The sequence below is a fragment of the Chrysemys picta genome, chromosome 11 (genome assembly GCF_011386835.1).
Source record: "Chrysemys picta bellii isolate R12L10 chromosome 11, ASM1138683v2, whole genome shotgun sequence".
NCBI lineage: Eukaryota > Metazoa > Chordata > Testudines > Emydidae > Chrysemys > Chrysemys picta.
Genome location: NC_088801.1, coordinates 63982382 through 63998978, shown reverse-complemented (window position 1 = coordinate 63998978; position 16597 = coordinate 63982382). Strand labels below are relative to the sequence as shown.

The window sequence follows — 16597 nt, the reverse complement described above, 5'->3', positions numbered from 1 at the left end:
GTCATTATGTTGTATTTTATATCCCCATAGCATATATTACCCTCTTTGTATTATTCCAAAAATCTACATGAAATCAAGTACAGTGTGTTAACCTAAGAATGCAGACTTTTTCAGTGATTAGATTGTTGTTGCAAATGCCAGGACAATCACTCTGTTCTCGAACATTCAAAACACCTTTCAAAAAGAGAAAGGAATTGTACCTCCCACAGTGCACTTAGAACAAAGACCAAAAACAAGTGAGTCACTGGAAGATCAACTGCAGAATAGAATAAAGCTCAGAGGCACTTTGCTGACATCTCCTGGAAGGCAGTGACACAACAGGATTTGGAAATCAAAAGGTGCATCATGAGTGGAGAGTTTCAAACTGAATGCAAGACCTCTCGCACTGAATACTACTTAGAAGTTACTTGCCCTTAGAGCTGTGTGAATATTGGATTTTTCATTTCACTGGCAATTTTTTGTTTTCCCACCACTGAAATGATTCAGTGAAATTGACATGAATTCACAAGATGTGAGGTTGGGTATCACCAAATCTGCATTTTTTACCAAAAATAGTTTGTCAAATTTCCTCCAGCTCCACTTGTTAAGTTGTACAGAGTGGTCAATACAACAGGAATTTGGGATCTGTTAAGGCTCAGTGTTGGGGCTAATCTCAAATTTTTGTTTCTAGCCCTTTCTGTTCTATTTAGGTCCTTGTACTTTGCCCCTCACTTTGGTACCATTAAGGCCCTCATTCATTCAAAACACTCAAGCCAAGGCCTAACTTTTAAATGTCTTCAGCAATGATCTCCTATTCCTCAAAGCAGACTAAGGACTGACTACTGTGATGAAAGATACAAGAGACACAAGGTGGGTGATTAATATCTTTTATTGGCCCAACCTCTGTTGGTGAAAGAATGGAGCGGGGTGGTCACCACCTCCTGCCCTGAAGGGCTTAAAACAGCCCTTGGCGAGGGCTATGGTAGGGGAAACCTGGGCTGATTGGGGAAATAGCCACAGCTGGGCCACGCCCCAATCAGGCCACAGTTGGCCCTATAAAAAGGCTGTGAGCCAGGTGCTCCACAGACTCCCTCTAGCTTCTGAGAAGGAGGGACCTGGCTGCAAGGACCTGAGTAGAGCAGGGCTGGGGAAAGGCAGAGGAGCTGGGGAGAGCTCCAGCCTGGAAAGCCCCAGGCTGCAGCCTAGCAGAAGGCCAAGGGGTACTGGGGGTTGCAGAAGGCAGCCTGAGGTAGGCAAAGGCAGCAGGTCCAAACCCAACCTTGCCAGTGCTGAGTAGGCTGATACTGCAGTCTGCCCCAGGGCATGGGGGCTAGACAATGACTGGCAGTAGCCTTATACTGAGGTGAGGTGGGGATAAGGGTTGGGGGTTCCCTGGGGAGGGGAGACCCTGAGAGAAAGGGATTACTGCCAGGGGGCAGCACCCCAGATAATGGGGCACCGGGTCTGGGAGGGACACGGGGGGGCCCAGCAGCAGCGGGACACTGGCCTGCAGAGGGTGTTCCGGAGGCTGGACAAGCTAATTCCCAGAAGAGACCAGCAGGAGGTGCTGCAGGGGTGAGTCCACTTGCCTACAAAGAGACAAGCTTGAGTTTATACAGAGATCTGCTTCAGCTCTGGGAAAGGTATTCAGAGATTACAGATGAGCATGTGCTTAAGTGCCTTGCTGAACTGGAGTCTCAGTGAGATGATTAGCATCTGCTGAGTGATGTTCTTTCCTTCTTTCTCCCTAGTGTGTGAGGATCCTCTTTTTAAATATTTGTTTCCTTTTATTGTGGAGATCAGCTTCCATTTTGAAGACTGTCGTTGGTCAGTCACAGTGATTTTCCTTAGTCATTGGTCAGCCATACTCCTCCCTGACCTATGCCCAGAGTTGGCCTGTGGGACCTATTGGATATGTATTTCCTAATCCTGGGGCCACAGTTCTAGGCAAGGGTGGGGGAGGCAGAACTGAGGAGTTAGTCTGTGGCTGGGGAGGGCTTGGCTTCTCCCAGTGGAGTTACTGCAAGGTTCCTTGTGGCCACTGGCTGCCTGTTTGTGGCTGAACCACTGCAGCCCCCAGGTAGCTCAATTGTAGGGCCCTAGTGTTGCCAGCACAGAGTGCCCGAGGCAAAGCAACAGCGGGTCCGTTGCCCGGTGTGCTTCGCGTCAATAAACACACCAGGGGGAGAAGCAAACAAAGTTTATTTGGGATCCCAAAGCGGTGCAAGGAGACTGGCAAGTCTCAAATCAAGCACATTAACAGGAACAGTTTTTCTTCTTTTATACATTTTGCAGTTAAGCCTCAACCCCCCCCTTTCCCCTCTAGCCCTCCCTTTCTCCCCCCCCCCTTCCTCCCTCTACCCCTCCCATCCCTGGTAATAGTTAAGTCATTCTTGGCAGCTATAAGCCTAGCTTGTTAGTAACTTCTTTAAACTGTTATCTTGTCCTTTTTCCCTTCAGCCAGAAACATGCAGGCCTCATTATTATTGCTTGAGCAGGGGGTTGCACACAGATAACTGGTTGCTTACATATTCCAATTGCACCTGGCTTTTGAGGTTGATTAGAGTTTAAACATGGAAGGATAGAGTTTGGTTCACTTAGGCCTAGTGCAGGAAGGCTTCATTGACACTTAGTGGCCTTCCACCCTCCCGAGTTACCTAGGGTGAGGCCTAGTGACGTCAACAACTCCCTCCTTTGAGAATACTCAACAAGCTTTTGGCTGAGTTTTCTCATATTCTGTGGACAAGATATGATTAAGTGCTATGAAGCTGGGGTTTTCAATGAGAGGGTATGCCGGGATTTTTGAGGAACGGGGGGCACAAAGCTTACGGAGGAGCATTTTAAAACAAGCAATTAGGAGGAGGGTGACCAGGCACAATACCACACCAGTGAGGAGGAGACGCACAAGGCCACCCCCCAGTCCTCCTAGGTTGGGCAACCAACTTCAAAGGGAATCGAAACCTGTGGGTTCCCTTTCCTGGGCCTTCCACTGCTTGAAAGCCTGTTTGGCCGACAGGACGTGCTTGTTAATGTCCTGTGAGTTTTCCGGGACCTAAGTACAACATTCATTCCCAATAAAGGCACACACCCCGCCCTGGGAGGCTAAAACATAATTTAAGGCCTGTCTGTTTTTCAGGGACAGCAACCGGAGCTGGTATAGCTTTGAGTTAAGGCTCTTCTCTATGGCCAAGGTTTCATTGGCGAATGTGGTGAGAAACACAGAGAGCCTGCGATAAAATTGGGTTAGCCGTCCCACCCCATAGGATGGGAGGAGGATCATACCCAACCTGTCTCCTTCCTTAATGGGCTCTGAGGTGGCATACAAAGATTTACGCTGCCTGTGGCCGCCAGGGGTTGTCCCTTAATGCATACTGGGATTCAATGGTACAGTTTTGTGACAAGGGGGTACCCGAGGTATTTCTTCCCCTACTGAACCATCCCCAACAGATATCTGACCAATTTTGGGGAACTACCCTTCAGGGTAACCCTGCTGCGTGGTGCGGGACTTGGGAGCATACTCAGCAGTTAGAGAGGTTAAACTCTTGGGCAAAGCAAACCTTCAAGGACTCATATGTGTTTGTTTCCAAGTTAGTAAGGATCCCTTTCCATTCCACATGTGCCTGGGGGGAAACGGGAGGTAACGAAAGGAGTGTCCCTATGGCAAAGAGTACCACTGTGGCAGACCCTGGACCTGAACTCATGCTGGGCAGGTTACCCTAGGGCCTAACAATTACAATTCCCCAAATACCCACAAAATATCAATTACCAATAGTAGGCAGATTAAAAACAAAAGGGCCAGGCCACCAGGTTAGGCCGGCCCTGTGAGAGTAAACACAACCAACGCTTAGAGTTTTCACGGGGAGTGCGCTGCGACTGTCCAGAGAGACCACAGGGCATTCCCAGCAGGCCTTATTGTCTTTTGAATAACAGTTTAAGTCTCAGGTCGTCGCTGGTAGTCCTTTTCCGTAGGCTGGACGGTCCACCGTTCAGGAGCGGGCACTGCCTTCAGACGGGAGTGATTGAATCCAGTTCTTGTGTCCCTTGACCTTTGCTGCTGTGTGGGAGACCAGCAGGACGGTGTGGGGTCCCTTCCACTTCTCTTGGAGAGGCTTGTCCTTCCAGGTCCGAACGAGAACGGAATTGCCTGGCTGCAAGGAATGGACAGGGGCATCCAGCGGGAGAGGCTGCAAATCTCTGGTATACCTGTGGAGAGAACAGAGAACAGCAGACAGAGAGCACGTGTACTGAGATAAAAAGCCACACCCCATTTCCCACTCCCCTGCCAGAACCGGTGTACCATTCATAGGCCATGCCCTTCCAAACATAATCTCGAAGGGACTGAGCCCTAACCTGCCCTTTGGGAGAGCGCGAATGTGGAGCAAAACAAGGGGTAAGGCATCAGGCCATCCGCTGAATCGATCCACCAAGACGAAAAGGTATTTGAATCCTTGGGTCCGGGGGAACTCAGTAAAGTCTATTTGCCAAACCAGCCCCAGGCCTGGGGTAGGTTCCAGAGTGGCTGGTGGCACTGACACTCCTGGTCGAGGGTTGTTCTTTTGGCAGACTAGACATTCAGCCTGTACCTGGGAGGCCAGGGGTGTAAGAGCCTCCCTGCCAGCGTATAATTCTTTGTTTCTTCACCAGGGTCAGTTCTTAATGTCTTTTGTAGTCAGGAATTCCTGGACTTTGTGGTTTCAATGAAGCAAGTGTTCCTTCTTCTCTTTTCCTGAAACAGTGTGGTTCAGCATCATACAGGGGAGAGGTTACTAGCACATCACCCTGTCTTTAAATAGGCTTATCATCAATCGGAGAGTCCTCCCGAGGTGGAGGGGTCTTTTTACAGTGAGAAGCCTGGGTCCAGATGGGCAGTCCTTGGTACTTCACAGCGGTGTTGGTGGTGAACAGGACTTGGAAAGGGCCTTTCCACTGTGGAGCCAAAGCAGTTTTTCGTTGATGGACTTTACGTAGACTCAGTCTCCTTGTTTCAATGAATGGCAGGGCTGCTAGGGTCTTTGGTTAGCACTTCTTTTATCTGTGCGAAAAGAAACCTAACACATTTCATTAATGCCTGACAGTGTTTTGCAGATCTCATAGTTGCTTGGGCCCATTCAGGCCCCCCCTTTTCTTGGCTGTCGGCCAAGTCTTAGCTCTGGGCAGTGTCCTTGGATGGTGCCAGCATCTTATCTTTGGACTGAGCTTGCTAGCTATATTTTTTCCCTCAGTTAACTCATTCTGTTCTTTTTCCTTCTCTCCTTCTTGGCTTCTTTTAACTTACAAAGGAAACTTCCACTCTTCACTCATACACCTTTTCCCAACAATGAACACATACACATTGTCATTATGCACCCTTCCAGTAAAATAACTTCTATACAGAGCTTTGGAGCAACAAACCAGGACGAGCACACCCACTACTGAGGAGTCCAACAAAGTTCAGGAGGCTTACAGTGGCTTTAAGGCAAGGGATGAGACCCACAGCAGCCATTAACAAGTCATCCACATATTGCAGGAGGAGGACCCTGTCCTCATTGTCCCACTCCTCCAAGTCTCTGGCCAAAGCCTGGCCGAAAAGGGTGGGGGAATTTTTAAATCCCTGGGCCAGCACTGTCCAGCAAAGCTGCTTTTTAACCCTCCTTTTGTCTTCCCACTTGCTCCACTCTGGGGCTTGCATGTCTGAGGGCTCAATTGCAAGGGTCATTATCCAGGCATTCTCTGCAGGTAAGGTGAGGTTTATTTCATTTTGGGTGAAATGCAGGGTGGCTCCTAAGCGACAAAGCAGGTCCCATCCTAGTAGAAGTGTTGAACAATCGGGGAGGTAAACCAGTTTGTGAGATAGAGTTCTGTTTCCCAAAGCACATTCCGCTGGGGCATATACTGGGCACTTGGTTCCTTTCCCTGTGGCACCCACCACAGTGAGGGACTCTGACTAGGCAGCTGCAGGGGTTGGTTTACGGCGGTTCGTGCAGCTCCAGAGTCTATTAAAAAGTCTATGTCCGAATCTCCCACCCGCATTTTTACTTGGGGTTCCAGGGGCAGGATAGTCCATCTTCCCTGACACCCCTATTCTTGATCCTTCGCTGTCATTATAGGGGTAGCTTCCCTTTTGGGGCACTCATTTTTCCAATGTCCCTCCTTCCGGCATATGGCACACTGGTTGCGACCCAGACGCCTTTCGTGTGAGCCAGGGCGCCCACGTCCTCTCATTCCCCGGCCCCTTCCACCTTCCTGGAATTTTCCCCTGCCACCGGCCTGTACTGCTGCGACCATCATTTTCGCTTGCCTTTTTTCCTTTTCTTTAGACACAACCTGATTATGCTCCACCTCAGACAACAGGGTCTGCATAAGGACATTACAATCATCCCAGTCAGGCTTACAGCTAGCCAGGCACCCTTCAAAGACCGAGATAAACTTGCTTGGGTTCGTAGAGAATTCCCCTGCCTGTGCCTTAAAGGCTGCTAGGTCCACCGGGTTAAAAGGCACATGGGTGTAAACCTGCATAGTAGTGGCCTGATTCCTATCTGAGCCATGTCTGGACACCACAGTCTCAGTGATCAACGGATAAAATTCCACCGAGGGGGCAATCTCTGGGACCTGAGACACCTTGTCTTTATATGGTGGGGGTGTGATAGCCGAAGGGGACACCGGACCTGCCATTACAGCTGGGGGGGGGGGGGGTGTTCTGGGGACTAACAATAGCTACTACCGAACCTGTCGGAGTCAAATTACACTTTTGCAAAATATCTAACCTATCTCTTAGCAACATAAACAACTGTACATACATATGTTCATTCCATTTACCCGTTTGCTGACAAAACAGAAGTAATTGAAGGATCGTATTATAATTAAGTGATCCTTCCGGTGGCCACCTTTCCTGGTCCTCTAGCTGATATTGAGGCCAGTCTACTGTACAGAATCTTTTCAGTTTACTTTTAACCAACGGATCCGATCCAAACACTTTCCAGTTCACCAGAATGCATTCCAAGGGTGTACACCTTACCCTGCCTCTGTCCCTGCCCCATAGGGAGACACTGGGCGTCCCCAGGTCATAACAGGTAGACACTGGGCGTCCCCAGGTCAAGACAGATAAAGTCCCCACTGGACTTTTCCTACCTTATCCAAGGGTCCGGTTCTGCACCGTCGCCCTATCCATGGGTCCGGTTCCCCACCGTCGCCCACAGCTGCTTCTCCACTACTCGAGCGCGTTGCACCGTTGTGCCCTCCGGGGTCGACCAAACCACGTCTTCGCCGAGGCCCCCGGTAAAGTCACCGGTGCGCGCTGGGCGTCGGTCGTCACCGCAATCTGTCGACCTCTGAGAGGGGTCCGGGCAAGGCTAAATTTCAGCCTCGAGCCCCACGTTGGGCGCCAAAACTGTTGCCAGCACAGAGTGCCCGAGGCAAAGCAACAGCGGGTCCGTTGCCCGGTGTGCTTCGCGTCAATAAACACACCAGGGGGAGAAGCAAACAAAGTTTATTTGGGATCCCAAAGCGGTGCAAGGAGACTGGCAAGTCTCAAATCAAGCACATTAACAGGAACAGTTTTTCTTCTTTTATACATTTTGCAGTTAAGCCTCAACCCCCCCCTTTCCCCTCTAGCCCTCCCTTTCTCCCCCCCCCTTCCTCCCTCTACCCCTCCCATCCCTGGTAATAGTTAAGTCATTCTTGGCAGCTATAAGCCTAGCTTGTTAGTAACTTCTTTAAACTGTTATCTTGTCCTTTTTCCCTTCAGCCAGAAACATGCAGGCCTCATTATTATTGCTTGAGCAGGGGGTTGCACACAGATAACTGGTTGCTTACATATTCCAATTGCACCTGGCTTTTGAGGTTGATTAGAGTTTAAACATGGAAGGATAGAGTTTGGTTCACTTAGGCCTAGTGCAGGAAGGCTTCATTGACAGTTAGTGGCCTTCCACCCTCCCGAGTTACCTAGGGTGAGGCCTAGTGACGTCAACACTAGCATGTGGAAGCAGAGGAAAAGGCGGTTTCCCCTAAACAGCTAAGCAACTTACTACTTGTCCCAAATTTCATGGCAAATACCTGACCCCAAACTGATCTTGTTAGGGCACCAGCATGTCCCTCATTCAGGGGAAGTTACTTCAAAGTAGGGTTTTGTGCCAGGCACTGGTTGCTGTGACTGCATTGGAGACTCTGAGGGAGGCATAACTCCACGGTGATAACTGACAGCTTTTGGCCACAGCTCACCATTTTGTTAATGCCTGGGCCTGCTGTAGCTGTAAAAGTTGCATCCATGCGCATCCATTCCAGGGCTTGCGGTGTTCCGGTGAAGTGGTCAAGCTGCATTATCCCTTCAGAGAAGACAGCCTGCTCCATTCTTTGCATGTGGCTAGCACAGTGGGTCAGCAGGGTGGTGGTAAGGTCATAGCCCTGATGCTTCTCCACTGTTTTCAGCTTGATTTTTTGCTCCCAAGAGTGGAATGAGGGTGGTGGACTAGGAGATGTGATTGCTCTGAGTCCTGAATGTTGCTGGGCAACATAAGCCATGGAAGGGTAAAAGGTGGGGGAAGGCTCCTGGGTCCTTCCAAACCTACATTAAACACGAACACCTGTTCTCCTCCTTGCTCCTCAAATGTCATTTTCTTTCTCCTTCCTTTTGCAGGCGGTAGTCCTTTATCCTCCTTATATACGTCAAACACCATTCAAGCAGAGACGAGGGGCCATCACCACGCAGGAGTGCCCTCATGGCAACAGAGAACAGTCACAAGTAACGGATCTACCAGACCCAAGGCCTGATCCAGCAAGAGGCTGAGCATCTCCCTCTCCTACTGAGCCATTGCCAGTGATGTGCTCAGCACCCCCTGGCCTGTTTATCATCTCCAGGGCCCTTCATCACCTGCAGTTACCTTCACATACAGAAAACACTGACGCACATAAGCCTAGATAAGGGGCCAATTGGGAACACATCCGCTTGCTTTTTAGAATGGTGGACCTGGGCATATCTTCAAGGCCACAAAACATTGGCTCCTGGCTTCCACAGTGCCAGATGTGTTTGGGCCTCATCCTACTCTGATACTGGTGAGATAAGTCAGTGGAGTGACACTGATATCAAACTGGCATGAGGAGAATTAGGCCTATTTTTGTTCAGTTAGGCTCTACATGAAAAACTCAAATCTATGCATACAGCCACACCTACTCATCCCTCTGACCACACACACCTATTATGCCAATCACAAAGCATTGGCCACAAGCATGTTTAGGAATGACATGCACCATACAGAACCATCCACCCACTGTGTGAAATATTCTTCAGGGAAACCAGAGAACAAAACACACTTATCCTGCAGTTCGCTGCCCACTTCTCTCTGCAGTAACTCACCTCCTACATCACCTTGCTGACTCTGCTGATAATATGTACTGTTGTCATGGTTCTGCATTACTCAGAGTGACTCATGTGGAATCCTTAACAGCAGATTGGCTATGTAGAAGCTTTTTAAAATATGAAACGTAAGGGGTGGGATTTACAAAAGTAAATGGCATGGCCTACCTGCTCCCATTCAAGTGAATGGAGGCCTAACTCTGCTTCCATTGAAACTAATGGTAAAAGTGCCATTGATTTCAATAAGATCAGAGGTAGACCAATGCTGAGTGCTCTGGAAATTCCCACCCAAAAGTTGTACAATGATTAGAACAGCAATGACTTTTGTTGTAGTTATTGCCATCTGTGTTGTACATTGAAAATGATGTTTTCCTCTTCTATGCAGGAAGACAGATGACAATATTAATATTGTTCATTTAAACAACTCTGATTATGTGTTAATCTATTGATTCAATTTGTAGTGGTTCATGTGATCCATTATTTTGTCTATTATTATGGGTTGGGGTTTCAGTTCATTTTGTTTTGGTTCACATGTGTGCTCACCCCCACTGAGTTTTAAAGAACTACAAAACTCAAGCTAATTATCAGTTTGGGCCTGGTTTTGAATCCAAGCCAAACAAAATGATTTCACACAGTTTCTGCCTGCAACTAAAAAGTGGCCTAGGTTCTCCCAAAGCTCAGCAATTTAACTTTGAGCTAGTTTTGAGAGCCTCTGAACATGATTTAAACTTCAGGGTCGTAACAAACTTTGATGGACATTTTTCATACACTAGCTCTACTCAAATAACAACACAAAGCTAAAGAGTTATAATGTGTAACATCCAGTACTTTGCTATGCCAAGGGCTTTCAAACTGTTAGTGTTAAGCAGGGGCTGTGCTTTAGAGGCTCAGAAGTTTGGTTAGAAAAAAGTTTCCAAATATTAGGATATTTTGGTGTATTTATTGGTACCACATGTTTAGAAGTGAAGTCAAGCTGAAAAAACACATCAAAGAGAATCTTTCATCCAGCATTTCAATTATTTTGCTTCTACTTCCTGTGGAAACTAGGAAGTATAGAGGTGTGAAGGGAAAGGAAGAACATTTATCCCCATGAAAGTTGCTAACCTATCTAAATCCTGAGATTGCAGGTGAAGCTGACTAAAACAAAAGGCCATCTCCTCAGATGAGTGTGGGACCATAAAAATTAGAATTTAACTAGTCACAGAAGACAAAGAATGCAAAAAGAGGAACCGGGTCAAAACAAGGGAGCCAGGAGGGGACGCCAAGTAGAGATTATTGATGTCATCCACAGTTCCAAAAGGGAATCCCAGGGGAGAGGGGACAATGCCCAGAGGAACTTGGATGGAAGCATGCATGAATGAAGCCTCACACTCAGATATCTGACTTAGCTTCCTGGCCAGGGAAGGACAGCCATTTTGGCCAGTGCCAAGAGGAGGTTGATGAGCAAGTCTTGCAGCTTCATGGGGCATAGAGCATATCTAATATTGTCAGAGAAGAATAGGTGAGGGAAGAAGGACAGTCAGAACCTCAATAAAAGGGGCTGTGGCCTGGCACACTGCAGGGGCAGGTGTCAGGGGTTGTGATGAACTGTCCCAACCATAAGCACTTGCAAGAGGTGCTAGATGGACATCACTGGAGATGAAAATGTTTTTTCCAGAGAGCAGTAAGCAAGCAGATGCAATGCATGTTTCCTCACCTGAGAAAGTGGATTGACTCCTTAGCTAGAGAAAAGCATATTTCTACTCCTAGTCTTCTCCAGTCATGTGCCAATGAGGCTGCAATTGCATACCAATCACAGTGTGACTTTTTATTATGTGGACACTTAGCTAAACAAAACTGAACCGAGACCGCTAGCACATGACAAAGCTCTCCATTGTTAGCTACATACAGCCACGACCAGCCTGGATTCAAATCAGCGAACTAGATGTAAAAGCTTCACTTCTCATTAGGAAGCCCTTAAGCCACTGTCTTCTAACCAAACTTTTGAAGTTTGAGAGAAATAGAGCCAATTTCTCTCCTGCCAAAGAGCCTCACATTTCATAGGCTAAGTTACAAAACATTTCCTAGTGCTGTTAAAAACTGAGGTTCATGAATTTCAACTTTATTGACGAATATAGCTGTTCGTGAGAAATTTAGTTTGACTTCAAGGGACTAATATATCTGTCAGAGCAGGAAATCTCTTGCTTAGTTCTGGTTAGAGTTTCTTCGTAGCCATCTTGTTGATTTGTTTGTTTTGGCCATAGCATGTCTTTCTGCTTCTGCTCTCCTCCTGATTTCCAAAATACCCCAAGATAATTAGACTTCAGGCAAACTAATGTTAACGTTGGTTTTTTCACATATCCAACTTCACAGGAAACTAAAATGCTGTAATTTTATGTGCTACCTGCAATACAAATGTCTATTGATAGATGGTGCTATGTACACAGACTTTATTTTTTAAGTAAATGTATAGCAATGCATTCATATTTTAAAAACAGAATTTTAGTCAAAAGGGTTACAGTTCAAGGTTAATTTGGGGCATCTCTTTACATCAAAACAAGATCCTAGAGCCAAAGAAACCCCAAATTTAAAGGGACTATGTCACAATTCAGATCTGGGTAGGAGTACAGATTTTATGGCTTGTTCCCATCTTTATACTGGGCCAAACCAGAACCATACACCAAGCACCCTGACTTGGATCTGAATGCCCAGGTCAGGCATGTCTTTACTGATAAGATAATTAGAGCTGGTTTAATTTTTCACCAGAAAGCTTTTTCAGTGATCGATGGGATAGACTTCGCTCTTCGGCCTAAATGCAACAAAAATAAAAATATTCATTTAATTCAGTTCAAAATTTTAAAAAGTTCTGTTTCAATTGTGTTTTTGGTTTTTGTGTTTCATGTTTTTGGCTTTTTTTTTTTTTACCCCCTCTGCATATGGGAGGAAAACACCGGGGAAGTACAAGAGAAACGGTTAAAAAAACAAAACCACCCCCTCTATTGAATTTTATTTTCATTCTGGTTCAAATGAAAATGAAACTTTCCGTTCAAATCAAATTTAAAATATTAGTTTGTTTCAATGAAAAAATAAGGATTCTATGATTTTTAAGTGTAATTTTCTTTCAATATTCTGTAGAAAATACTTATTTTCTGATCAGCCTCAAATACATAGTCCTATCACACTCCACTCCCATACACTGTACTTCCAATGGCAAGGACAGCAGAACCAAGTATTTAAACAACATTGGCACACACAATACACAAAGCCTTTCATTTAAATGTAGATATTGATCAAGTTCTGGTCATGAAGCTCTTGGTAGAGCAAAGGAAAGTGACAAGATGATACCCCCAAAATACACAAGAAGTAAACTCTTCTACACACCCTCCCTCCTCATAGCGGACACCCCTTTGTGGGTGGACATGGCATAGCAGCTTTCCTGTCTAGCACCCTCTGCCAACAGTCATTCCAGTGCCATGGTGGCCTGTCCTCTACTGAGATTTGGCCAGGTCACATTTAAGTCCACCCCTTCTGGGGTAACAGAAAATCCAACAAATAGCCCAATGTTGTCACAAAAGGTCTTCAGCCCCAACTGAGGCCTGTGATTCTCACATCCCTCTCTGTGCTGTCATTCATCCATAGCTCCTTCCCAAGGGCCTTCACACCACCTTCCCAGGGACTGGTACAAGAGCCCAGGTCCTCCCACGACACTGGGTTTCTATCTAGAGACCCTAAAACCAACATCCAAGGTCTGCTCCATTGCTGCTACCTACCATAGTCTGTTAGCTGGCCTGTTCACTCTTCTTCCAGGGCCAGGACTCACAGGGCTCTCCCCCGGCAATAATTCCCCAGCCATGAGTGTAAACTGAAATGAACCTCCACCCACCTGGTGATACCTTTCATGCCTCTTAAGTTCTCCTTGCGCTGATCCTCTGCTGAGCACCTCCCAGTGCTATCTCCTGGGAAACCCTAATCCTGCCCTTTTTTCAGGGTACCTCACCACCAGAGCTTGCCCCACTCCTCTCCTGGTCTCCTATCAGACTCCTCTACTGAGAAGAGAATCCCAGGGCCAAGTCTTTCCATGGGCTCCCTCCCAGTCTCAGGTCCCAAAGGGGAACTGCACCATTCTTCCCCTCTCTGGGTAGGTCCTGTACCAGCTCCTGGGAAGGGGACAAAGATGATTGAGAGCCCTGAGCAAAGGGATGCAAGGACTACAAAACTCCCTCCCTGTAGCCTCTCAGTACTCTGGGCTTCCTCTCTTTGTACTACCACCAGTTCCACCCCCATGGAGTTCCTGAATAATTAGGCCTGGCCCACCCTCCAGGTGCGACCAGGTGTCTTAACTGAGCACTCCAGCTTCAGTTAACCCTTTCATTACATGTGTGGGGTGCACACACCATCACAGCGGGGGATACAAACAAAATATCATTAACAGAGCAAAGTGCTTTTGGTGGGAGGTGCATCAAGAACACATCAGGTAAATGGGGGGGGGGGTTTGAAAGGACATTTCTGTAAATGAATAAAGTTGAAACATGCAAGAGTAACAAATTTCTGATGTTTAAAAATGTTATTCTCTTAAAATGCATGAGAAAACAGGCTGGTATTTGGATTCCAATGATCTTTGCTATAAAGAAGTGGCTGCAAGCAGGGAATGTAAGAAGTTATGACTAGGGTTACCATATTTCAGCAAGCAAAAAAGAGGACGGGAGGAGCCCCGCCCTAGCCCCGCCCCTGCCCCTCCCACTTCCCGCCCCCCCAGAACCCCCAACCCTCCCCCCGTTCCTTGTCCCCTGCCTGCCCCCTCCTGGGACCCCTGCCCCTAACTGCCCCCCAGGACTCCACTCCCTATCTAAGCCTCCCTGCCTCTTGTCCCCTGACTGCCCCAACCCTTATCCACACCCCCACCCCCAGACAGACCCCTGGGACTCCCACGCCGCATCCAACCACTCCCCACCCCCTGACAGCCCCCCCCAGAACTCCCAACCCATCTAAACCCCTCTGCTCCGATCCCTCTCCCCACTCCTGCCCCCTGACAGCTCCCCCCCAGAACTCCCAGTCCCCCACACCCCCGCTCCTTGTCCCCTGACTGCCCCCTCCTGGGACCCCTGCTCCTAACTGCCCTCCAGAACCCCACCCCCTACCTAAGACTCCCTGTTCTTTGTCCCCTAACTGCCCCCTCCTAAGACCCCCCCCAACTGCCCCCCAGGACCCTACCCCCTACCTGTACCCTGACTGCCCAAAACTTTCTCCACTCCCCCCAAAAAGCCCCCCCCCGTTTCTTGACTGCCCCCTCCAGAACCTTCCTGCCCCCTGGCCCCCTTACCCTGCTGCTCAGAACAGGGTGTTGGGCTCTGTGCGAGCCGGACACGTGGCTAAGCTCCCCAGCACAACAAAACCCGGTCCCTGGCCCTGCACAGTGCTGCCGGACCGGGCTGCAGGGGAGAGCTGCCCTTGTATCAGCACAAAGTGCTCTCGCTCCCGTTTTGCTACGCTGCATGGCAGAAACCGCTCCCCGTTGCAAAAGGGGAGGGCTGCACTTTGTGCTGATACACTTGCTCAGAATGCAGGGCGGATCCGGCTCCTCTACAGCTGCTCCGGAGTCCAGCCCGGGACTTTCCTGCAGCCCTCCCAGCCGCTCACTCTGCTCTGCCGGGCGAGGGGGGAAATCCCGGACATTGTGAGTGCTTTACAAATTCCCCCCGGATGCTATTTTTAGCACAAAAAGGAGGACATGTCCGGGTAAATCCGGACGAATGGTAACCCTAGTTATGACACATCTTACACGAAGCTCTACAGCACCATAATTTCTGTTGCCTCACAAAGATACTTTCTTGCTCACACAGACTAGAAGCAGCTACTAAGACAGGCAGTGCCACTAGCGATGTGTTTTTTCCCCCAGCAAGAGGAAATCAGAAATAAAGTAAATGTGTTATCCTAAAACCAGCCTTTGACCTACTGTACAAGATTCAGATTCGGGGGGGCTCATCTAATGTGGCCAATATCCTGATTTGGGAAAATGCACCAGGGCAAAATGTGACTGGCAGGGAATGAGAGCACCTGCAGTGTAGTGTCTGTAGAATCAGAGCAAATAGTAGGTTTCTAGCACAGTAAGGTGATCATCAATATTTTTATAGCAGGCAGCACCTGGCATGAGATGGATGAGCAGTGTTTCTTAGCAGTTATTGTCCAGTGGTATTGAGTATCCACTGAATAAAATAGTGGAATGTTCCTTTCTCCATTGCAGGAGGCAGTAGTGAAACAACTCCAGTAGTTGTGAGGGCTCTGGCAGGCAAGTGGACCTGGCTAGAAAATTGCAGGGCACAGTGTGGCATTACCAGAAGGTACACAGAATATATGCACCCACACTACATGTAGGAGACATGGTTGCAAATCAGTAGTGTAGCAGAGTATGCTCGGTAGACAGGGGCGGCTCTAGCTTTTTTGCCGCCCCAAGCATGGCAGGCAGGTAGCCTTCGGCAGCATGCCTGAGGGAGGTCCCCGGTCCCGCAGCTTCAGTGTACCCGCCGCCGAATTGCCACCAAATCCGCGGGACTGGCAGACCTCCCAAAGGCATGCCGCCGAAGGCTGCCCGACTGCCGCCCTCGCAGGAACCGGGAGGCCGCCCCCTGAGGCTTACCGCCCCAGGCCCGCGCTTGGAGTGCTGGTGCTGCCGCTGTCAGTAGAGCCCTGCATGGATACAAAATTTGGATCCGCATCCATCCCCAGATATCCGCAGATTTGCAGGGCTCTAATGCTCAGAACAAGCACAGAGCATACCAGCATGACTGCTTCCAGCAGAGCAGGGAGCAAAGCACCAGTCTAGATGAGATCAGATCATGTTGAAAATCAGTCAGAGAATGCCACACAAAGCAGGCTACAAGACTGATACTATTCATCATCGTGGAGAGCAGCACTAAGCCGCTGCATCCCAAATATCATCAGCGAGGAGAGGCTACTTGATTTTGTTTGTAACCATTTTAAATGGTTAACAGTGCCCAGGCAGGTTCTGGTAGCAGCATTAACATTATACAGGGCCAGATTAACCCATCACTGCGCTCTAGGCAGCCCCTGCCAGGCCAGGACTAGGGTCGCAATCTCAGGAGGAAGAAAAAAAAAAAAAAAAGACACTGGCCTATGATTTTGGAAACCCCCCCCCCTCACCACAAATTTGGGCCCAAAGCAAGTGCCTAGTTTACAGTGCTGATTCTGAGGAAATAAAATGACACTGCCTGGTTGAGAGAGTTCACTGCATTTCTTTCAGGGTCTCAAGAGACCCTCAAAGAAAACACTATCAAAAGAGCATTGATTCAACCT

At 48.3% G+C, this 16597-nt stretch overlaps 2 long non-coding RNA genes across 2 annotated transcripts; one reads left to right on the top strand and one right to left on the bottom strand.

Annotated features, from left to right (window-relative positions):
- The first annotated feature begins 981 nt into the window (after positions 1 to 981).
- On the top strand, positions 982 to 12149 carry LOC135974163 (uncharacterized). The gene is made up of 2 exons (XR_010591371.1): positions 982 to 1554; positions 8591 to 12149. It is a non-coding gene; the product is annotated as an uncharacterized LOC135974163 (long non-coding RNA).
- Positions 2165 to 8607, bottom strand: LOC135974160 (uncharacterized). Its single transcript, XR_010591368.1, has 2 exons — positions 7087 to 8607; positions 2165 to 4182 (listed from the first exon to the last, which is right to left on the bottom strand). It is a non-coding gene; the product is annotated as an uncharacterized LOC135974160 (long non-coding RNA).
- Positions 12150 to 16597: the final 4448 nt, after the last annotated feature.